The 21,434-nt window shown below is 48.2% G+C and overlaps 1 protein-coding gene across 3 annotated transcripts in view; it reads right to left on the bottom strand.

Moving 5' to 3' along the window:
• Positions 1-21,158, bottom strand: part of IL1RAP (interleukin 1 receptor accessory protein) — a 64,773-nt gene extending 43,615 nt beyond the window's left edge. For all 3 annotated transcript variants that reach the window (XM_054040812.1, XM_054040810.1, XM_054040811.1), the window contains exon 1: positions 21,083-21,158. The gene's annotated coding sequence lies outside the window, so the exon portion shown is untranslated. The remainder of the gene's footprint in view (positions 1-21,082) is intronic.
• Positions 21,159-21,434: the final 276 nt, after the last annotated feature.

Genomic DNA, 21,434 nt, shown 5'->3' with positions numbered 1-21,434 from the left:
GTCACTCCAGATGTTTTAAAATCAGCCCATCTCCACAACGAGGTCTAGAACCTGGATTTCTTGATTCCCAGTCCTGTGCTCTATCTGGTGCAATTCATTACAGCTTCAGGGCACAGGAATGTGAGCCGACACATACGTCTGACATTTGGCATTCTGCTCTCACAAATCCTCTTGGTCATTGAAAAGCAAAGTTCCCTGCAGCTCCAGGCCTTCCCAGCATGCCGAACAGAAGCGGCAGGTTATGAAAGCTGACATTTAGTAGATGCTCTAATTAGTGGGACTGAAGCCTTCATCGACATTCCCAGGTGCCAGGAGATCGGGAAGGCAGGCAGACAATGGAAGTGGTGAAGGCAAAGCTGATTAGCTGTGTGTGTCAGTGGGGGCGATCTCTAGGAGCACAGAGCCCCGAAGGCAGCAAAAGTTCAGTCACCAGTGGGAGCTGTGTGCGCTTAACTCTGCAAACCAGGCCATGGGTTTAAGGCAGGGGTCGCCAACACGGTGCTCGCGGACACCATGGCGCCCACCAGGGTGTCTAAGTGCGCCCACGTAATGGCCGGCGGACGAGCATCCGCCGAAATGCCGCCTAGAAGCAGCATTGTCCAGAGGCGTCCCCGCCGAAATGCTGCTGATTCGCCTATTGACGTTGCCGCTTCTCGGCGGCATTTCGGCGGACTCTCATCCACCACCACGGTCCTCCGTGGCTCGTCTGGCACCCGCCAGACGAAAAAGGTTGGGGACCACTGGTTTAAGGGTCCAACTTCCGGCACCTGCACTTAAGATTGTCATGATGCTTCCCCGTGCTGGGCCAGCCTCTCCTAGCAGCAGAGGGAAACAGGCAGGAATCCTGCGCTTCTCTGCCGTCCCAAGCAAAGGGCAGCATTCAGCTACCGGGCTGCGAATGCAAAGCTGGCTAGCCAGGATGGTACTGGCAAAGAGCACTGCTCCACTGGCTAATAACGGAGACCAAAGCAATGCAATCGCACAGGCGTTCGCTGCCTTCTATACAGCGCTTAACGAACAACCGCAGGAGCCTACAGGGACCCTCGTCTAAACAATGAGCCCTGATGCAGCCACTTTCATGTGTGTTAAGGTCGGGGCTCCTGGAGGGATGACTCCCCGCCCATCCCTTCTCCCAGCAAGCGCCCTCATCTGCCCCAGGAACGCTCCCTCCTTCTTCCCAGCAAGCTTCCCCAAAGCACCCTGCTTCCCAGCCTGCTGCTTCTCCCCAAACCTCGCCTGACTTTGGATTAAGCGGAGGGAGGTTGGTGGGCGCCAGTCACACCAGGAAGTGGGCTAGCAAGCAATAGGCAGGATGATGGGGCAAGGAGTGTAAGCTTGTTGCCCCTCTGGGAGAGGGGCCGTCTTCCGGGTCTCAGGAGGTGGAGTTGGGAAGGTAGGATCGGATGCATTTTGCCCACAGAAGGGATGAGGAGGGATCTGAGGAAGAAAGGTTATCCATCTCTGGCCCCTCAGAAAAAACAGCAAAGATCCATAGATTGCAAGGCCAGAAAGGCCCCTTGTGATCCTCTAGCTGACCTCCTGTAGAACACAAGCCAGAGAATTTCACCCAGTAATTTCTGCATCTAGCCCATATCTTGGTGGTTGAGTTAGAGCATGATTATTTTAGAAAAAAACATTCAATCTTCAGTTAAAGTCTCCAAGTGATGGAGACTCCACCACATCCCTAAGTAGATTGTCCCAAGAGTTAATTACCCTCACTGTTAAAAAAACATGCATCTTATCTCAAGCCTGAAATTATCTAGCTCCAACTTCCAGCCACTGGATTTTGTTCTGCCTTCATCCGCTAGACAGCCTTCTACTCTCAGAATACTCCCCATGTAACACTAAGATCACTCACCTCTTCACCTTCTCTTATTAAACAGACTGAGCTTCTCAAACCTTTCACTATAAGGCAGATTTGCGTTGAATGTGCTTGGCTCTAGAGTTACAGAGCACGAAGGTCCCACTGATAGTCCATTGCGAGGACTCATGACAAATGAGGTCCTACTCTCATCTCTCGTTGGCTGTCTCTAAACATGCAGGGAGCCAATTCCTGCTGGTACGTACCAGGATTGTTCCCAGAGTCTGAGCACTAGAGATCAGTAGAGACCTGACAATCCAGGCATTTGTGTTTGTTTTTCATGAGCTGTTTTCTTCCTCTGGGAGCCAATTACCAGCCCTCAATAAAAATGAAGAGACCTGGTCTTCTCGCGGCATTTCTGTCATCCAAAGTGAAATGCCATCAGATAGCCTAATCCTGCATTACTGCTGCCCCGTAAATACCTGCCTGAGTCATTCAGAACAGTTCCAGGGCTAAAAAAGAAACAGCAGCTCTGCTACCTGCCAGCCTCCCTCACGGACAACAAAACAACTCTTTATTTGTTTTCTTTTAGGCTGGTCAGACGGAGGAAAGAGAGAGGTCGCGACTGCTCAGTGGGGAACAGAGAGCTGACAGCACAGAGGGCTGGAGCTGGGAAAGGCGATACATTTAATCAGAAGTGGGGGCAAAGTTCTCGCACCGCCCGGCTGTTGTCAGATCTGACGATGACAAACATCACAGCGTCTTGTGTGTTCTCTTGCGTGTGCAGAGTCCACTCTGTGAGCAGCAAAGTCTTCCCTGTTTCCTCATCAAAATAAGTCCACAAATGAGCCCTCTTCCTACTTTTCATGGAACCCACTCCCTCCCCATTTACGCAAAACAGGACAAAGTCAGCCTTGGTGGAAGAGGCTTTAGGGGAGCTTCTCCCGCTTACCCCAGGGCTGAGTTTGGCCCACTGCCATCAGCTGGGCTGCTATACCCTCGCCCATCGTGACATGAATTCAGCCTTAATCTCAATGGGCTCTTTTTTGCATCCTTTAGCTGTGCAGATGAGGACTGGCTCCCCCAAACAATCCTATTAAAGCCAATGGGTCTCTACTTCCAAGAGCAAGGTGATCCCCTAAGGGCTCCACAAACTGGCCCCAATTTTTTTTTTTTGGTTTTTTTTTTTAGTATGAAATCAAGTGTTTCTGCAACTTCCTCCCAGTTGCATTATCCGGAGCAGCGCAACAGTTTGATTAATTTTTGGTTCATTCCAGGCTCTCCGGAGATCTTATCATTGGAGACAGACACAGAGCGTGTCAGATTACAGCAACTTCTCCATTCCTGGTCTGGCACTCATCGGCTGCTCTGCCATTGAACAAGTACAATGGCATGCACAGGGTGACGGAGGGGAGCATTTCTTTGCAGGACACACTCAGAATTAAGAGCTGGACCCCTAGGAACAATGGCACAGGCCCCTAATGCCCAGTCTAAGCCGACACTGCCGGAGCTTGCTCCACTAAAGGTAATGGGAGTTCTGCAAATTCGCTACTCCGCTCTCTGCATATGCATCGTTACCTGGAGTTCTCATACACCACCCAGAATCGCTCACTGCTTTACAACGTATCCAACACCAGGGCAAAAAATACCATCAGAAGTAACGACAGCTTTTTCTGTCCAAAGATCCTGCGCCCATTCTAAAGGACAACGACGCTGTATTTTCCACTACACTGCCTCTGTCCTTGAGCCCCTCTAAAGACCTGACAGGTTTTTACTTTTCGCGGAGAAGCCACGTTACTGCACATGGAACGAAAGCTCCCCTCAAAGACTTCCCACTAAGTGCTCCGGCTGAGAGGGCCGATAAAGTTAATGGGACACTTCAGGGGGGGAAATAACAGCCTCCAAATGGCAGGAGCGGGGTCTGCCCTGCTTTCTCCCTGCAGTTCTCTCCAGGATCAATCCTGCAAGGCGCTGAGTAGCTCTGAGCACTCTCAGCTCCCACTGCCTTTGCTGGGAGGTTAATATGCTCAGCCCAAGAGGAGGGCTGCAGATGTGGGAAAGCTAGCAAGGCGGATTGAGTCGGCGTGCCAAGTTTGGTGAGCAATTGGTTCCATCCCTTTATCGGCTTTCATTTCTCCCCTTTGAATTCGGTCCTTGGGGAAAGCAGCCCTGGAGGAAGACAATGGGCAGCACGGCACAAGCTTCTGGGATGCACCTATCTCGCTATCCGGCCCCCCGTCACCGTGGGATCTGAGAACCGTATGTTCATCCTCGTGGCACCCCTGGGAGGTGGAGCAAATGAGGCACAGAAAGACAAGGCACACAGGGAGGCGAGAGCAGAGCAGGGAACTAAACCCGGGTCTCCCACGCCCCCGGCTATCCCTCCCCACTAGTGCACCTCAAGCCAGGCCAGCAAGGAGCTGACCTCTTGGGGTGAGAGGCTGGTTCAGTCTCTGGCCTCCCTGCTGAGACTGACAACCAGGAGGACAGCTCGCTCTGTCCTGCACTGCCTGGATGTACCTGGAAGGGCTCCAGGGAGGCACTGGGCTGGAGGATCCAGCTAAATGGGTGATAGATGCAGGCTAGGCGCTCTCACGGCTCCACCCTGTGCTCCAATCGTTTGCCCATAGGACAAAACGACCCTTTCTCCCTTGGGTTCTCAGGTCTCCCATAGAAATTGGCTCACTGCAGGGGGACCAGAATTCTGGAGGGGTGCACACAGGGGTGTATGTCATGTGCTCGCCAGGGCTCCGTTCAATGGGGCAGCAGGGCCAGAGACCCATCACTTCATAGATTCCTTCCCCGATGGATGGCTTCTAGTGCCCAGCACAGCCCCTGCACAGTGCTGTGCGGGAGGAGGAAAGGATTCCTTTCTTCTCCTCATCAGAGGAGGTTTCTCGGATCATTCACAGATAACACACCCAGTCAGAGCTCAGCTCCTCTGGAGAACCTGGCCCACACCTTGCACAGGACAAGGGTTGAAGACTGACAAGAAGCAATGGGCCTAGATGGCAAGGATGGCCTAGATTGGACACTAGGAAAAACTTCCTAACTGTCAGGGTGGTGAAGCACTGGAATAAATTGCCTGGGGAGGTGGTGGAATCTCCATCATTGGGGATTTTTAAGAGCAGGTTGGACAAACACCTGTCAGGGATGGTCTAGATAATACTTAGTCCTGCCACAAGGGCAGGGGACTGGACTAGATGACCTCTCGAGGTCCCTTCCAGTCCTATGATTCCATGGCTGGTTGCTTAGTTAGGATTTTTTTATCCTGGCATTCAAGGGATACAAGAAAAAATATAATTAAAGCAAAGAAACTAAGAGAACCAACGAGGGGGGGAAAGGGACAGTCAACAAAAGCAGCTGCAAAGAAAAAGATAAATGCACTAATGGAAGCTGGGAAAAGGCCCTTCAGCCCTTAAGGACATATTCTTGCTTTTCAATATCTGCAGGAGTAAATCAAGCAATGAAGAGAATAACTGTAGCATAAACCATCTGGGCTCCATTTAGCTGGGACTTACTGTGGTTTTTTTCGGACCAGATCACTCTTCCGGAGGCGATTTTGGCATTGAATGACACTGCCGTTTGTTCGAGTTTCTCAGGGTTTCCGCACACATCTCCCAGGAAGCAAACCATTAGTGTGGTGAGTTTGCACGTTCCACGGAGAGCTCTTCCGAGCAGCCTAACGTCACACGGGACTGTGCCGAGAGCATGAGCAATAGCAGACGCTGTGGGTTTTCAGACCCCAACGTTCCCTCTCTGGGAAGCAGTGTGCTCATTAAAGTCTCCCTTCGCAGGAAGCTTTTAAGAATGCAATAGGGGGAATTGCCACAACAATCCAATACTGAATACACTGGCCAGTCCACTACACACAGAGTACCCTAATCTCAGAGGCAGTCCGGCCGGCCAACGAGGTAGGCTGAATTCTGCCCGTAGAAAAACACATGCATCTCGCCTGAAGGTCAAATCCACCCCGGCTGTGACTATACTACAGCCAGTGGAGTTACATCCGGCACGAATTAAGCCCAGAATCTGGCCCCATGTCACCAGTGACACAGAAGAAGCAGCGAGACAGAATGATCTAGGGACACGTTAAGAATAAAAGCCCCTGATGAAGGCCCAAAACAATTGCCTATTGCCACTGAAAGGATGGTACAGTGCTTAGGGAACTACTGTAGGATTTGGAAGACATGAGTTCATTTCCCTGCTTTGCCACAGACTTCCTGTGTGACCCCAGGTGAGTCACTTAACCTCTGTGCCTCCGTTTCCCTCTGTACAATGGGGATAATAGCACTGCTACATAGGGCCGATGGGAGGATAAATACTAGAGGTGGCCAGGAATTTTTGTCTCGAAAATTCTTTCATTTTACATTCTATTTTATTTTAAATGTCAAAATCAGAGTGAAACATTTCGATTGCATTGAACATGGGGGAATTTCATTTCATGGGCAAGTTTGAAATTTTTGCTTTTGTTTCAGAACAGAAAAATATTTTGAACTTGTCCTATTTCCCATCAAACGGAAAATCCAGCTCCTGCCTAGCTATAAGAGATACATCACAGACTGTGAGGCACTCAGATTCTATGGAAATAGGGCCATAGAAGCACCGACAAGAGGCAGAGAAATTGACTCCCTTTTCCCCACCCAAGAAATTAAAATTCGGATCCCACATACGCCAGCAAGAGTCAGGAATAACTCCACTGATGTCAATGGAGCTACACCGGTAGGAAACCGGCACAAGACAGAGTAGATCTAAACCCTCCTCTTAAGCCAATCGCTCACTACTGGGAATTAGAAAGAAATCTGCCTTGGGCCAGGTAACACCATCGCTGCTTCTGCAGGGGACACTGTCAGACACTACTTTCATTTATACCAGGCCTTTCAGCTCTTTCCAGTAGGCCGGTAGCTTTAGTCCTCTGGCTAGTAGGTGCTTGGTAAATGTTTTCCAAACCCTGTATTATATATTCATTATAAACCCTATACAAATAAGATACACATTGCATTGGCTCAAGAGGGGCCCATAAGCCTTCCAGAAGTACTCTACTTTGGCCCGGGTGATTGACAGCAGACAGGAAGGCAAATTGGAGCTTCGCATTCTTGTAGCGCTGCCTGCACCAGGGATGTCAGAGCAGAAGGAGGGTTGTTTCTTCTTCTTCCCATAACCTTAAAGCCCCGCAGTTTTGAAAAGTGTTAATCCTTCGCTATGAAGCCCGATGTGAATAGCAGGTAGGGAAACAATGTTTTGCTGTTCTTTGGGGAAGGGAACCCATCCTCACACCAGGAGCAGCATTCAAAGCAATCCAACACTTTGGGAGAAGTGGGAGGTGGGGGGAGTGAAGGAGGGCACATGTCACAAAACTTGGGGGAGCGGTACATAATGCAGAGGACAGGTCACTGATTCGGAGGGATGTGGATTGCTTACTAAGCGGGACACAAGCAAAGTGCATGTGTTTTCATGCAGCTAAATGTATACATCTAGGAACAAAGAATACATTCTTTGTCATGCTTGCAGGATGGGGGACTCTATCCAGGGAACTCTGAAAAAGATTTGGAGGTTGTGGTGGATAATCAGCTAAATATGAGCTCCCGGTGTGACAGTGGCCAAAATAGTTAATGTGATCCTGGGATGTCTAGGGGACTCGTGAGTAGGAGTAGAGAGGTTATTTTAACTGGAGTACTGTGTCCAGTTCTGGTATCACAACTCAAGAAGGATGTTGATAAATTGGAGAGGGTTTAGAGAAGAGCCCAAAGAATGATTAAAAGATTAGTAAACTTGCCTTATAGTGATAGACTCAGGAACTCAATCAATTTCACTTAAAGAAAAGGTTAAGGGATGATTTGATCACCAGTATCTACATAGAATTGGAGGGGACCCCAGGAGGTTATCTAGTCCAACCCCCAGACAGATTTTTACCCCTGTTCCCTAAATGGCTCCCTTAAGGATTGAACTCACAATGCTGGGTTTAGCAGGCTAATGCTCAAACCACTGAGCTATCCCCCATACATAGGGAATAAATATTTAATAATGGGTTCTTCAATCTAGCAGACAGTATAAAATGAACCAAGGGTTGGAAGTTGAAGCTAAACAAATTCAAACAGCAAATAAGGCGTACATTTTTAACGGTGATAGTAATTAACCACTGAAACAATTTGCCAAGGGTCGTGGTGGATTCTCTATCACAGATCAATTTCAAGATTGGATGTTTTTCTAAAAGCTCGGCCCTAGGAATTATTTTGGGAACATTCTCCGGACTGTGTTCTACAGGAAGTCAGACTAAATGATCACAACGGTCCCTCCTGGCCTTGGAATCTGTGAAAAAAGGAGGATTCCCGGCTGCATGGCTTTGACTGGCCCCGGCATACAAACAGAAACAGATCATGCAGGGGATCACAGCAGCAACCCACATCTTCAAGGCGACAAGGCAGCACTCCAATGGACAGAGTGCTTGTATCTGGAGCTCGGCTGGTGCACGGGAGATGTTCGCTGAGGAAAGCTCCTGGCTGGATCCCGTGGCTAGTGGTTTACAGCATGAGGAAAATTGCCATGGCTGGGTGATGACATTTAAATCCCACCTGCTGGAGATCTCTGCAATCAGCAGATTTGAAATAGGAAGTGGCTTTTTTCAGACAAAAGGAGACCATCAGCAGAACCAATCTGTGCCCTGTCCAGTGGAGGGGACGGAATGGGAGGCGCCTACTGGGGGGGTGAAGATGTCTGAAAAATGTCACTGTCTAGGCTTCCCTTTCAACAAAACTTTTTTCTCCCCACCAAAAATACCGATTTATCAAAACCAGAACTGTCTGTAGAAAAGAGCTAATTTTGAGGAATTTGCCAACTCAATACAGTTGGAAAAAAAAGTGTTTTAGAATTGTCATAACAGAACATTTTGATATTTTTCCAAATGAAAAGTTTTGGTTTTCTGGTTCAAAATGACTTTTCGTTGCAAAATTTCACTTAATATTAAAAACAGAAAAAAAACCAGATCAAAATCCATAGACATGGAGGACAGGTCCATCAATGGCTATTAGCCAACGTGGTCAGGGATGAACCCCATGCTCTGTGTCCCTAAGCCTCTGACTGCCAGATACTGGAACTGGACGACAGGGGATGGATCACTCGATAATTGCCCTGTTCTGTTCGCTCCTTCGGAAGCACCTGGCACCAGCCACTGTCGGATGACAGGACACTGGGCTAGATGGACCATTGATCCGACCCAGTACGGCCATTCTTATGTTCTTATAAATTGAAATGAAACATTTTGGAATTATCAGAACAAAACATTTTGATTGACATTAACTGACATTTTTTTCAGTTTGTCAGTTCATGAAAATTTAGCATAAAAATCAATAATTCATTTTTTCTTCCTGATTTGGGAGAGGAATTCTTTTTTAAAATCTCAAACATTCTGGTGGGACAGAAACCTGTCTCCTGCCTACCCCTTACGTTGACACTTCACAAATCTCTCCAATTCTCTGCCCGTCCTTTGACCCAGCAAGTCACTCATCCAGACATCGGCGAAGAAAAGTTCCCCAGTGTCACAATGTCCCATTTCAAGAACCATGAAGTTTCATTTTTCCCCATCCTCTGCTGTGCAATCACCACCAAACCCCACACGTTGCTACATCGCCAGCTCCGCAACCAGGCCTACACAGACCATTTTCAATAGCTCAGGCATCTTCTCCATTGGGATGGGAGCCAACCGTGGAGCTACTCCAGTATCAACCCCTAGCAAAGACACAGTTTACACTCATGCAGCATGATTTCCATTACTTCAGCGCACCCGGATGAAAGCTGCACTGGTAAAAACCATCCAGGCATTTGCAGCACCAGCAGCATAGTTGCCTCACTGGCTAAAATCCCTGTGTAGACAAAACCCAAGTGTTTGAGACCTTAGCTGAGAAGCAAGGCTGACTTTTTTTTTTAAAAACCATGTATCCATCTTTCTTTGGAGTGTGTCTATAATGTCCTTATTTTATAGCAGACACAAGACAGCAATAGCTATTGTTAAAGCTGCGTCTGTTATAATCCTTTGTTTCACACATTCCTCCTTTTAGGACTGAGCTTTTGCAAACTTGGGGTCTGTTCCAACTCCCACTGAAGATTCCCATTGGCTCGGGTGGGTTTTGGATCGGGCCCTATGTCTCTGCTAGAAGGCAGATTTGATGTCATTTATATCTTGATTTTTCTTAAAATCCCTATAGCCATTTGCAATTCAGCCAGAGTGAAAAAAAATAGCGAAAAAAGACCCATTCACCTCTTGGGAGCCAATTCAAATCCAGCCTAGGGCAGGGCTGAGGAGCACTGGGACAGTGACATGCTGGTAATATTTTAACAAGGGGTCCCTGCAAAGCCTCTGTCGAAGCCCATGCAAGGGGGCAGGGCCAAGCAAATTGCTGAGGGACCCAAGTATGGGACAGGGCAATCTGTTCATTCCCCTCCCTCCCCCCATTTAAACAAAACCACCTGCTCATAATCGTAACAAGGGAAAGAGGAGACACCAGTGGGGAAACAAACTCATCCGAGGGTGGGATTTTTGCTGACCAGGTTTATACTTAATTCCTAAAAAACACACTGAGTGCACTGAGCAATGTTAATGGGAAGCGGTGAGTGAAGGAGAGACCTGATACGTGATGCAATCTAATGCGCTAAGGAGGGCCGAATGGTTAGGACGCTGATCTGCATTCGATTTTCTCCAGCACAGACTTCCTGTGGGACCTTGAGTAAGTCACTTAGCCTCTCGGGGCGCCAGTTCCCCATCTGCAGAATGGGGATAATAGCACTGTGCTACCTTAGACAGGTGTTGGGAGGTCAAACACCACACAGATTGTGAGGCTCTCAGATACCATGCTGATGGTGGCCTGGTAAGTCTGCTGGATGGATGGATTATGACGGCAAAACAAATCTGCTCGTGAGAAATATTTTTAAGAGCCCTGAAGACAGATGATCGCTGGCGGGAGGGGGTGAGGGGTGAGCTCCCTAAATTGGCTGGGAGGATTTTAACAAGGGGGATTCCAGATGGCCCCTAGGTATCCCCAGCACACCACTAAGCATGGGAAACTTGTCCCAGCCGTGCCTGTGCTTACCTGCCCAGAGGACACAACTAGGCACCCTTCACCAGCAGTATTAAATGTACTTTGAAACAAAGGGACCCTAAAATACCATGGAAAGCATCTAGAGAGCAGCCTTCTAGGAGAACCTGTGTCTCATGCACCTACAAGCAGGGAGGGCTGGAACGGAACTCAAAGTAGCAGTGGAATGCTGTGATGATCATCAATATTTATTATTCAGGGAGAATATGATTGATTTCAGGAGGTCAATGAATTTATCCCCCAAGCTGAAGGACAAACAAAAGGTAATGTATGCAGTGCTGACATTTCCAGAGGCTGCGAGGCGCAGGCACAAGGCAGACAAACCACTTCAGGCTAAAACCTCCACAGTTCCAAGTGTCTCATTTCTGGGGTTTTCAAGTCCCAGCTGCCAGGAAGTGGGTGCTTTATTACTGTAAAATCTGCACCGCCCACAACCAAACCCCGCCGCCTCCTTACTGCTCAGCCACGGCATTCCTTTAGAAAGATCTATGCACACACACAAAAAATACAGTCAGAATTTCCCCTTTCGCCCCTTGACGCTGCTTATCAGCAAATACCCGTTGGGTGCACCCAGTGGATATGGACAGAGCTCCTTTGAATTTCACTGCCTTACGCTGTTATGGCCCTGAGCTAAGCGGCGGGGCTGAAAAACCACGGCCCGTTGCACAGCATGATTCGCTGGTGCTGAGCTGTATCCCTCGCAGTACGGAGCGAGAGAGGAGGAGGACGGCGGCCCTGGAGCAACAGGCTCACCCCCTTTGGCAACCACCACTTAGACTCTCTGTAACGTAGGGAGCCCGGTAGGGACGGACGCACTCTGTTTGCCACGTGGCAGGAACGCTGCATTCGGTGAGCTAGGAATTCCCAGCCCCTCTGGGTGGATTCCGTCTCCCGTCCCATACTCTTACTCTGTCCTGGGTGCTGCACACTCCCACAAAAAGCCAGTCCCTGCCCCAGACACTGACAGTCCCATAGCCTGGCCCAGCCCAGGTCTGCCTGGCCCTGTCGGCAGCATGTGGTTACTGAATCCCACAGGGACTCGGGCTCCAGCTGACGCGGGAGGAGAGCTGCAGGCTGCTCCTCTGACACAGAGCTCCAGGAAGGGGGAGAGGTTCTCCCTGGGGGACAGGGAAAGATGAATATGGCTGGGCTGAGCTCCTACCCTCCCCAGAACAGGCCTCGGGGTCCCCAGTCACACTCGAAGGGCTCCCCATTGGCGCTGTTCTCCCCACACCCACACCTTGGCTACCCCTCCCAGCCACCGGGACTAGCTGCCCACACCCTGGCCTCTCTCACTAAGGCGGTGCTCACCCCCGCCCGGCATGCTCTGCGGCTTCTCCGACACAGCGTAGAGGACTCCAGCAGTGACGTTGCGGCTGGCGGGGCGGGTGAGGAGGCAGGCTGCACACCTCTCTGAAGACACCTGCCCGGAATCGGGTGGGGAGTGCAACGAGTCTGCTTTGCCAGCCCACCCCCAACAATGCAGGTGGGTGGGCAGGAAAGGGCTAGGTGGGCATTTTCTGGGAACCAGGAGGGGAGAACGGGACCAGCAACGTGCAAGGGACCAGCTCAGACCATCAATGTCCCCTTCAGACATTGGGTAAAGGTCCCGGGCTCAGCGCAGCCCATCATTCTGGCAGGAGGACGTTATTTGTCTGAAGGCGTCTGAGTGTCAGACCCCTAAGGTATTCCCCACATCTCCATCTGCCGGCGCCTGCCTCTAGCAGAACTTTAACAAGCACGGGTGGCTAAAGTCAAGTGTTTCGAGAGCCAAGAGACAGTCCTTGTGCAAGAGCGTGTGCTTATTCAGTGTACACCAACCTCCACATCTTTGCCAGCCTGACCGAGTTGTGCAACAGTGTAGAGATTTTCCTGCCTTATCGCAAGCATTTGTAAATAAGGGCGGGATCATTCGGAAGAAAATAAATAATTTATCTGTATTTACAATTTGCTTGCAAAGCCCTAGACTTAGGGGTAAAGGATTTCTACGCAGCTCAGGGCTTTTTATCCGCAATCACTGACAAATCTAAGTGGGCCGAGGCGGGATTCTTTTTGTTTGGTTGGGGTTTTGTTTGGTTTTGCACTGTGCCTACCTTTTGCAGTGTGGTACTAATTAGAGCAAGGGACTAGGAGTTAGGGTTCTGCTCCCAGCTCTGCACATGATTTGCTTTGCCCTTGACTATGTCCCTTAGGAAAAGTTTTCTAAAGTGACCCCTAACTTAGGGTTCCTCCAGTTTTGGTTGACCAACATGAGACATCTAAGCCCTGACTTTCAGAGGTACAGACAGGGCCGGCTCCAGGCACTAGCCGACTAAGCACGTGCTTGGTTCAGCACCTTGTAAGGGGGGGCGCTCGGGGTTTTTTTTTATTTTTTGTTTGTTTTCTTTCGGGGGGCCGGCGCAAGGGGGTTTTTTTGGTTGGGTTTTTTTTGGTTCAGCTAGGCGGCGCTCAAGGTTTTTGTTTGTTTTTGTTTCGGCGGCGCAGCGCTCGGGGGGGGTGTTTTGGTGGGGTGGGGCAGCATGGTGCTTGGGGGGGTGTTTCGGCAGGGCGGCGCTCGGGGGGGCTGTCGGCAGGGGAGGTGTTTCGATGGTGCAGTGCTCGGGGGGGGTGTTTCGGTGGCGCGGCGCTCGGGGGGAGTTGTTACGAAGGGGCGGCACTCTTTTTTTTCGCTTGGGGTGGCAAAAAACGTAGAGCCGGCCCTGGGTACAGAGCACCCACGGTAGTCAGCCCTTCTGACAATCAGGACCTTGGTGACTCAAACTGGGCAATGGGAGTCAGGTGTCTACATACCTTTGAGGATCTCGGCCCCCAAAACTGAGATGCCCTAAATTAGTGGAAGCTCATGAGAATTTGGGCCATAATCTTTTCATGCTACACTTTCCCCACCTACCTAAGGAGTACAATACCTTCCTACCTCACAGGGGAAGTGTGAATCTTAATCAATGTTTTTAATGTGCTTAGAGATGTGAGGCTATCAAATACCCTGCAGGTGCAAAATATTCAATTAATTCCCTTAGTTCTGTAGGCCGTGGCGGGGTCATGGAGGAATGCACTGGTTACCCACCACTGAAAACACGGGTTTAAATAACAACAATTATTTAGCAACTCTCCTTAGAACAAACTGTCTCTGGCTGGTTTGCTGGGCACATGGGAAGCCCCAACAGATGGGCGCAAAAGAAACGCAATTTATTGCTGTGAAAAAATAGACGTCTTTCAGTAAAACCTTTGCCGGAATAAGGGCTCGTTCCTGTTCTCATAGAAGTCAGTAGCTAAACAACGACTGACTTCAGCCTGAGCAAGATTGAGCTGCTAGGTTTTATTAAAAAGGATGTTGAGCATATGCCCAAATGCATTTTGTAAATCTAACTACATTCCTCTTGGTTTCTTAAATGATTAAAAAAGCCAGATTAAATATCACCAGGAGAATCTTAAATCAAGCACCAGAACATTTGGCCTCATTCCAAGTCACAATGTAACACCTTAAACCACTAGTGTTAACCTAACAGGTAGAAATGATTTCTACCCGTTCAAAAATCTGATTCCCCTATGGTGGAATTAACAGCAATTAGGTCATTATTTAGACCTAGGACCAAAGGTAAAACAATCAAGAAGAAAGAAAGAACTACAAGTGTAAACAAAAAGAAAAAGGCAAAACAAACGTAAAATCTCTCTGAGGAAAAATGTAGCATGCTTCTTACTAACCCTGATATAAATATAGAGCTAGATAAGGTTATGTGCATCATGCTGACCAATACTGTCTCATTGTTTCCTGGTACTCTCGCCTCAATCTATATCCAACTGTTGTCTCTTGTCTTAGACAGTAAACTGTTTGGGGCAAGTAGTGTCTTTTTGTTCTGGGTTTGTATAGCACCTAGCACAATGGGCCATGTCTAGGGCCCCTGGGCACTATGGTAAAACAAATAAATAATAATAATAATATTAGGGCTGTTGATTAGTTGCAGTTAACTCACGCGATTAACTCAAACAAATTAATCGCGATTAATCGCACTGTTAAACAATAGAATACTAATTGAAATGTATTAAATATTTTTGGATGTTTTTCTACATTTTCAAATATATTGATTTCTATTACACCACAAAGTGCACAGTGCTCACTTTATATTATTATTTTTATTATAAATATTTGCACGGTAAAAATAATAAACAAAAGAAATAGTATTTTTCAGTTAACCTCATACAAGTACTGTAGTGCAATCGCTTTATTGTGAAAGTGTACCTTACAAATGTAGATTGTTTTTGTTACATAACAGCACTCAAAAACAAAACAATGTAAAACTTTAGCGCCTACAAGTCCACTCAGTCCTACTGCTTGTTCAGCCAATCGCTCAGACGAACAAGTTTGTTTACATTTACAGGAGATAATGCTGCCCACTTCTTATTTACAATGTCACCTGAAAGTGAGAACAGGTATTCGCATGGCAACTTTTGTAGCCGGCGTTGCAAGGTATTTACATGCCAGATATACTAAACATTTGTATGCCCCTTCATGCTTCAGCCACCATTCCAGAGGAAATGCTTCCATGCTAATGATGCTCATTAAAAAAATAGTGCGTTAATTAAATTTGTGACTGAACTCCTTGGGAGAGAATTGTATGTGTCCTGTTCTGTTTTACCCACATTCTGCCAGTCTCGGATGCTGACCCAGCACACATTTTTTTTTAAGAACACTTTCACAGCAGATTTGACAAAATGCAAAGAAGGTACCAATGTGAGATTTCTAAGGATAGCTACAGCACTCAACCCCAGGTTTAAGAATCTGAAGTGCCTTCCAAAATCTGAGAGGGATGAGGTATGGAGCGTGCTTTAAGAAATCTTAAAAGAGCATCACTCCAATGCGGAAACTACAGAACCCAAACCACCAAAAAAAAAAAAGAAAATCAACCTTCTGCTGGTGGCATCTGACTCAGATGATGAAAATGAACATACGTTGGTCTGCTTTGGATTGTATTGAGCAAAACCCGTCATCAGAATGGACGCATGTCCTCTGGAATGGTGGTTGAAGCATGAAGGGACATATGAATATTTAGCGCATCTGGAATGTAAATATCTTGTGACGCTGGCTACAACAGTGCCATGCGAATGCCTGTTCTCACTTTCAGGTGACATTGTAAACAAGAAGCGGGCAGCATTATCTCCTGCAGATTGTAACCAAACTTGTCTGAGCAATTGGCTGAAGTAGGACTGAGTGGACTTGTAGGCTCTAAAGTTTTACATTGTTTTATTTTTTGAATGCAGTTTTTTGTGTGCATAATTCTACATTTGTACGTTCAACTTTCATGATGAAGAGATTGCCCTACAGTACTTGTATTAGATAAATTGACAGATACTATTTATTTTGTTTTTTACTGGGAAAATATTTGTAATCAAAACTAAATATAAAGTGAGCACTGTACACTTTGTATTCGGTGTTGTAATTGAAATCAATACATTTGAAAAAATAGAAAACATCCAAAAATATTTAAATAAATAGTATTCTATTATTGTTTAAGAGTGCGATTAATCACATGATTAATCACGATTAATTTTTTAAATCGCTTGACAGCCCTAATAATAATAATTAATAATAATGTGACATTCAGTTAGCTCTAAGCATGAAGGCCAGTGTCGTGCCGTCACTCATGCACATGAGTAAATTATAAACAAGCATGGTCCCATTGAACTATTCACATGCATAAAGTTACTCACGTGCATAAATGCCGGCAAAATCAAGGACTACGACAAAATTGTCTGTCTTGCTTTTTGATTTGTCTAATACAAGGAATCTAGAAAGTTTAAGAAAACACTGTGCATCTAAATTAAAGAGACGGTAACAGATTAAACATTTCTTTTTTAACAAACTGTCCTTGCAGTCCTGACAACACCTTAGATTACTACAACTGAAGACTCTTCGAAAAGCCAATTTGCTTTTTCATTATTTTTCCTGTACTTCTGCCTTTCTCGGTCACACAACAAAAACTGACACTTCAATTTCATGTCTCTCCAGTTTCAAGTTTTGTCCCTCCTGTGAATGCTGCAATGTTATGGGCTTTTTTCAGAGAAACATTAAATTAGCCTTATGTTTTGGGGAAAAAAATCCTAAATTCAGGCCCAAATTAAGAGGATATTTGGTGTCAATCTAGCAGAAGCCTAATTTCAGGATGCTCCATTCAGCTGATGGCAGCTTGTAGAGAAGTTAGGGTGACCAGATGTCCCGATTTTATAGGGACAGTCCCGATTTTGGGGTCTTTTTCTTAAATAGGTTTCTATTAGCCCTCCCACCCCTGTCCCGATTTTTCACATTTGCTGTCTGGTCACCCTAAGAAGAAGTGGGCTGGGGTTACAGGCCAGGCAGCTCCACAGTTGGAAAAGGATTTGCGTGAGCTCTGCCTCCAAGTAATTTCCAGATTCCCAGGTGGCCTGGAACTGGCAGGGACAGAGAAGTCAGTTTACGCGTGGCAAACATGACAACTCTCTATTCTTTCCTTCTGCCACTGCATCTGGTCTACCTTGCTGAGACAGCACTGCTGGAAGGAACACCGGCTGTGAGCCACAGGGTGCTACCAACTCAGCTAAATAAGCAGGACTGTCCAAGGATGCAGTTCTCCGCTCTGCTTTCAGTGTCGGTGAAAACCACCAGCTATGCTGGGAGAAAGACACCCCGAGGAGGTCTTGAACTCAGATCTTCAACACTGCACGTGTCTCAGCTCATTGCTAACATGGAGCCACTTGTATTTTTAGGCGAATGTATTTTTATTTTCTAAAGCACTTCACTTCACCTTGACTGTAAGAGTCAATGAAAGACCAGCACAGCATGGCTGAAGCAGTTGGCTGGCATATTTTACACACATCCACACACAGGTTGCAGCTTCTCTAACTACCAGCCCTGAAAACTCAGCTTGGACTCTACGAGACAAGCTGGGTTCTTTCCTTCTCACACGTCATCAGCTGTAATAAGCGTTCTGCAGGGCAAATTCTGCCTGTGCCACCCCAGACTCCTATCAAAAGGAGAGAGGGTTTGACAGCCGGCAGCGTCCTCTGCTTGTCAAGGACTGAAATAAAATTCAAGGGGATGATAAGAGATGGGAGGGAATAGGAGGCAGCGCTGGGGCTTCCTATGGACTTCAGCAGAAGCTGACTGCATGGCTCCTAGTTGGAGGCCCACAGCGCCTCGCAAGGTCAGCCCTGAGGAGTGCAGTTCAGACAAAAATCTCTCTCTCTTCTCCACCTTCTAGGGTGTGCGCTTCAGAAAGAGACAATCCCGGCCTGCTGAGCTTCCCCTGGTCCTACAGCTCACCTGGGCACCCCTTGGCCTCAGTGTCTCTCCCAGCCCCCTAGGTTCCTCTTTATCCCCAGGCCCCCGCTAGGCCTCTAAGTGGCCTATCACCTCCTTGCCTCCCCTCTTCGCCCTTAGGCAAGCCCCCAGAGTCCCCTCACTTCTATGCTCTCCATTCACCCTCATGCATCCAGTCCTACCTACCTCCTCACCTCATGCACCTTCCAGCCTGGAGCCCACCCACCCTCTCACCTTTATGCACCCCAGCTACCCGTCACTGCCCGCTCCTCCAATTCAAACCTTTACCCCAATGTTCCCCAAACCCCTCTCATCCCTAGGCTGCCCCTCAGTTTGTCCTAGCCACCAAGGTCTATCTTTCCCCCGCCAACACGCTCCCCCAGCCCCTTGTTTCTGCCTCAACACCATGTTCTCCACATCCCACCCAGCCTCCTATGTCCGATTCTCACTCCTCCCCATCTCTGCCTACTGCTCCCCAATGCCCCGTGCCCAGCCCCTCTCCCATGTTATGCCAGAGCAAAATCACTTACCCAAGTGGAGCATAGAAAACAGACAAATCCGGTAGATAAGTCCATATCAGAGGGGAACTCTGTGGGTATTTCCACATGAGCAGCCTATACAACACGCATCCAGCTGTATCTTTCACTGCTCACCAGAGCTACATACGCTGTGGGAACAGGAAAGCAGGGTGCCTGTGACAGCACCCTACAATATAATCACGAAGCTGCTTGGACAAGGTGGTGCCCTGGCTCCCAGCTCCATCCATACACATGCTAGATATGTTTTCTGCCAGGTGCATGACAATAAAATACGCAAATACCCTGGGGCTGCCAAGAGCAGCCTGTTATAAATAGCTCTTTATACTGTCTATAGTACAGTTAATAAATGATATTGGACGTCAGGTTGCAAGCCTTCTCTGGGTGTAAATCTAAGTTCAGGGACTTCTGCTCAGCGACCAGTCGGGGACCACAAAGAAGGCAGCAGAGTTAAAAACAGACTGTCAGGAAAATTAACGGCTTTAATTACATCTGATCAGGTGCGTGCTGGGATCTCAGAAATAAAAGAAGCAGTTGGTGCAATGACAAAATAAATGAAAATAAAGCCAATTATTTAAAATAGGAAAGGACGTTTAAAACATTTTGCCAGCGCATCATCACTAGCTGAACCACGAAAGAGTGGCCATCAGGAAGACCACAGAGGTGTGTATGTGTGTGTTTTGTATTACAATAACACCTACAGGCCTCAAAATCAGGGACCCATTCTTCCAGACACAGTACAAACACATAGTGAGAGACAGTCCCTGGTGGTGTTTATTAATCAACTCATGTGAAACCCACATAGGTCACAGAACTGCAGGGCTTACAAGATGTAGTCCCCATGCTCTGCCTTTCTCCCTGCTCCAACAAAACAAGCCAGACTTCATCAGTTTCTCTGTAAATACTGCTATAGAATGCTTTCTATCTGCAAGCAGCTGACCTCCACAAGCACACATGGCGAAAAGGGTCCGGCTGCTGCCAGCGTCTAATCAGGTTCAGATTGTTCTCTGTATTGCCAAACAGGAGGGAACGCTGCATGCTTGGATATGTCCTTTTCATTCTATTTTCATGTTGTATCTTCAGTATGACCCACCCTCACCCCCTTCTTCTCCCCATGTACAGCACAAGAGTGCCGTTGCTGAAGGCTCTTCTGCTTGAAGTGCAGATGAAAATTAAAGTTACACCCCGTGCCACTGGACGCGTGGCAAGGAATCAACATGTCCAATTTCCCTGCACACACCCCAGTCCAAAGGAGAGAATTAAAGCAACTCGGTTTGCATTTCTGGGAATACAGAGAATACTGGAGGTGCTGCGGAAGCAGCTGAGGTGTGCATTTGTGGCCCTTTTCGCTATGATCATTTTAATACTGGGTGCGTCCTCTATCAAATCTATCTTGCACGGTTTAGTGCATCTTTCCTTTCCACCTAATCTCTACTATTCTAAGTGACCTTGGGGATCTGAAAAGCTGGTGTATGTAAATTTATTGAGCCAAAGCAATTAAATTAAATTAAATTACAAAGCTCATTATTTACCTCGCTCTCCATTTCATGATAACAGTGATGACTTACAATGCCTTTCATCTCAAGATCTCAAAACACATTATAAACATCAATGAATTAAGCCTTTTAACCTTTCTGCTTCCTCCTCCTGCTCACATATTTGTGATTTACTTTGTCCCTTTTTTCACCAGGTCAAATTAATTTCCCCATGTTATGGACGGGGAAACTGAGGCACGAGGCGCGGGGTTGGGCGGGGGGATTAAGTGATTTAACTAGGGCTACATCTGTGGCAGAGCTAGAACACAAAGAAAAAGAAACTGTGCAGGATTTTTAAAAATTAAAAAAATAAAAAACTGTTAAGATTTAACAAACAACAACAAAAACCCAACCCCCACACATTTCGTGTTTGCAAAGTTTTCTGCAGAGGGCTGAAAGTTCGCGAAATCGCGTGGGACACAGGCCTGCCATCCCTTAGCGCACCGGAGCGACTGCCCATGGTCGGGCAGCCGCGCTCAGGGGCCGTTTACACGCCAGGGACCAGCCCAGGGCGAGAAGGAACCCAGCCCGCCTTCCCCGGGGCTCGCAGCCGGGGTGTCACGGGCGGGGGCTCCCCGACACCAGCCCCGGAGAGGATCGGGAGGGGAAACGAGCCCCCCAGCTCCCCGCGATGCCCGCTGAGCAAGGGGGAGTCGATCCGGAGCCCGGGCCCGGACCCACAGCTGCGCTTCCACATCTGGCTCTGCACCACCCCACATCTGGCTCTGCACCACATCTGGCGCTGCGGGACCTCACATCTGGGACCCCATATCTGGCGCTCCAGGACCCCACATCTGCCCCAGCGCCAACCCGCGACCCGGCTCACTCACCTGCCCCGGGGCGCCAGGGGCCACGCAGCCGGAGGGTCCCGCACGCAGCGCAGCCCGAGTGCCGCGACTTCTTCCCTTTTCCTTACGGCACCTTCCCCGCCGCCCAGCGCCCCTCCCAGACTCCGCCCTCCGCGGGGTTGATTGGCCCGGCCTCCCCCAGTGACGTCTTATTATGCAAACGAAGGAGGGTTTCCTTCCCCTCGGCGGCGTGGGCGGAGCTTTCCCGGCAGCAGGGACGAGCCCTCCAGCTGTGCGCGGGGAGGGAGGGGCGGGAATCTGCCCTGCCAGATGTGCCGGGAAAGGGGAGGAGGGGTGCGGGGAATGGTTCCCCTCTGGAACAGCCCGAGAAGGG

Source organism: Malaclemys terrapin, chromosome 9 (genome assembly GCF_027887155.1).
Source record: "Malaclemys terrapin pileata isolate rMalTer1 chromosome 9, rMalTer1.hap1, whole genome shotgun sequence".
NCBI classification, from domain to species: domain Eukaryota; kingdom Metazoa; phylum Chordata; order Testudines; family Emydidae; genus Malaclemys; species Malaclemys terrapin.
This window is presented reverse-complemented; position numbering and strand designations above follow the sequence as displayed.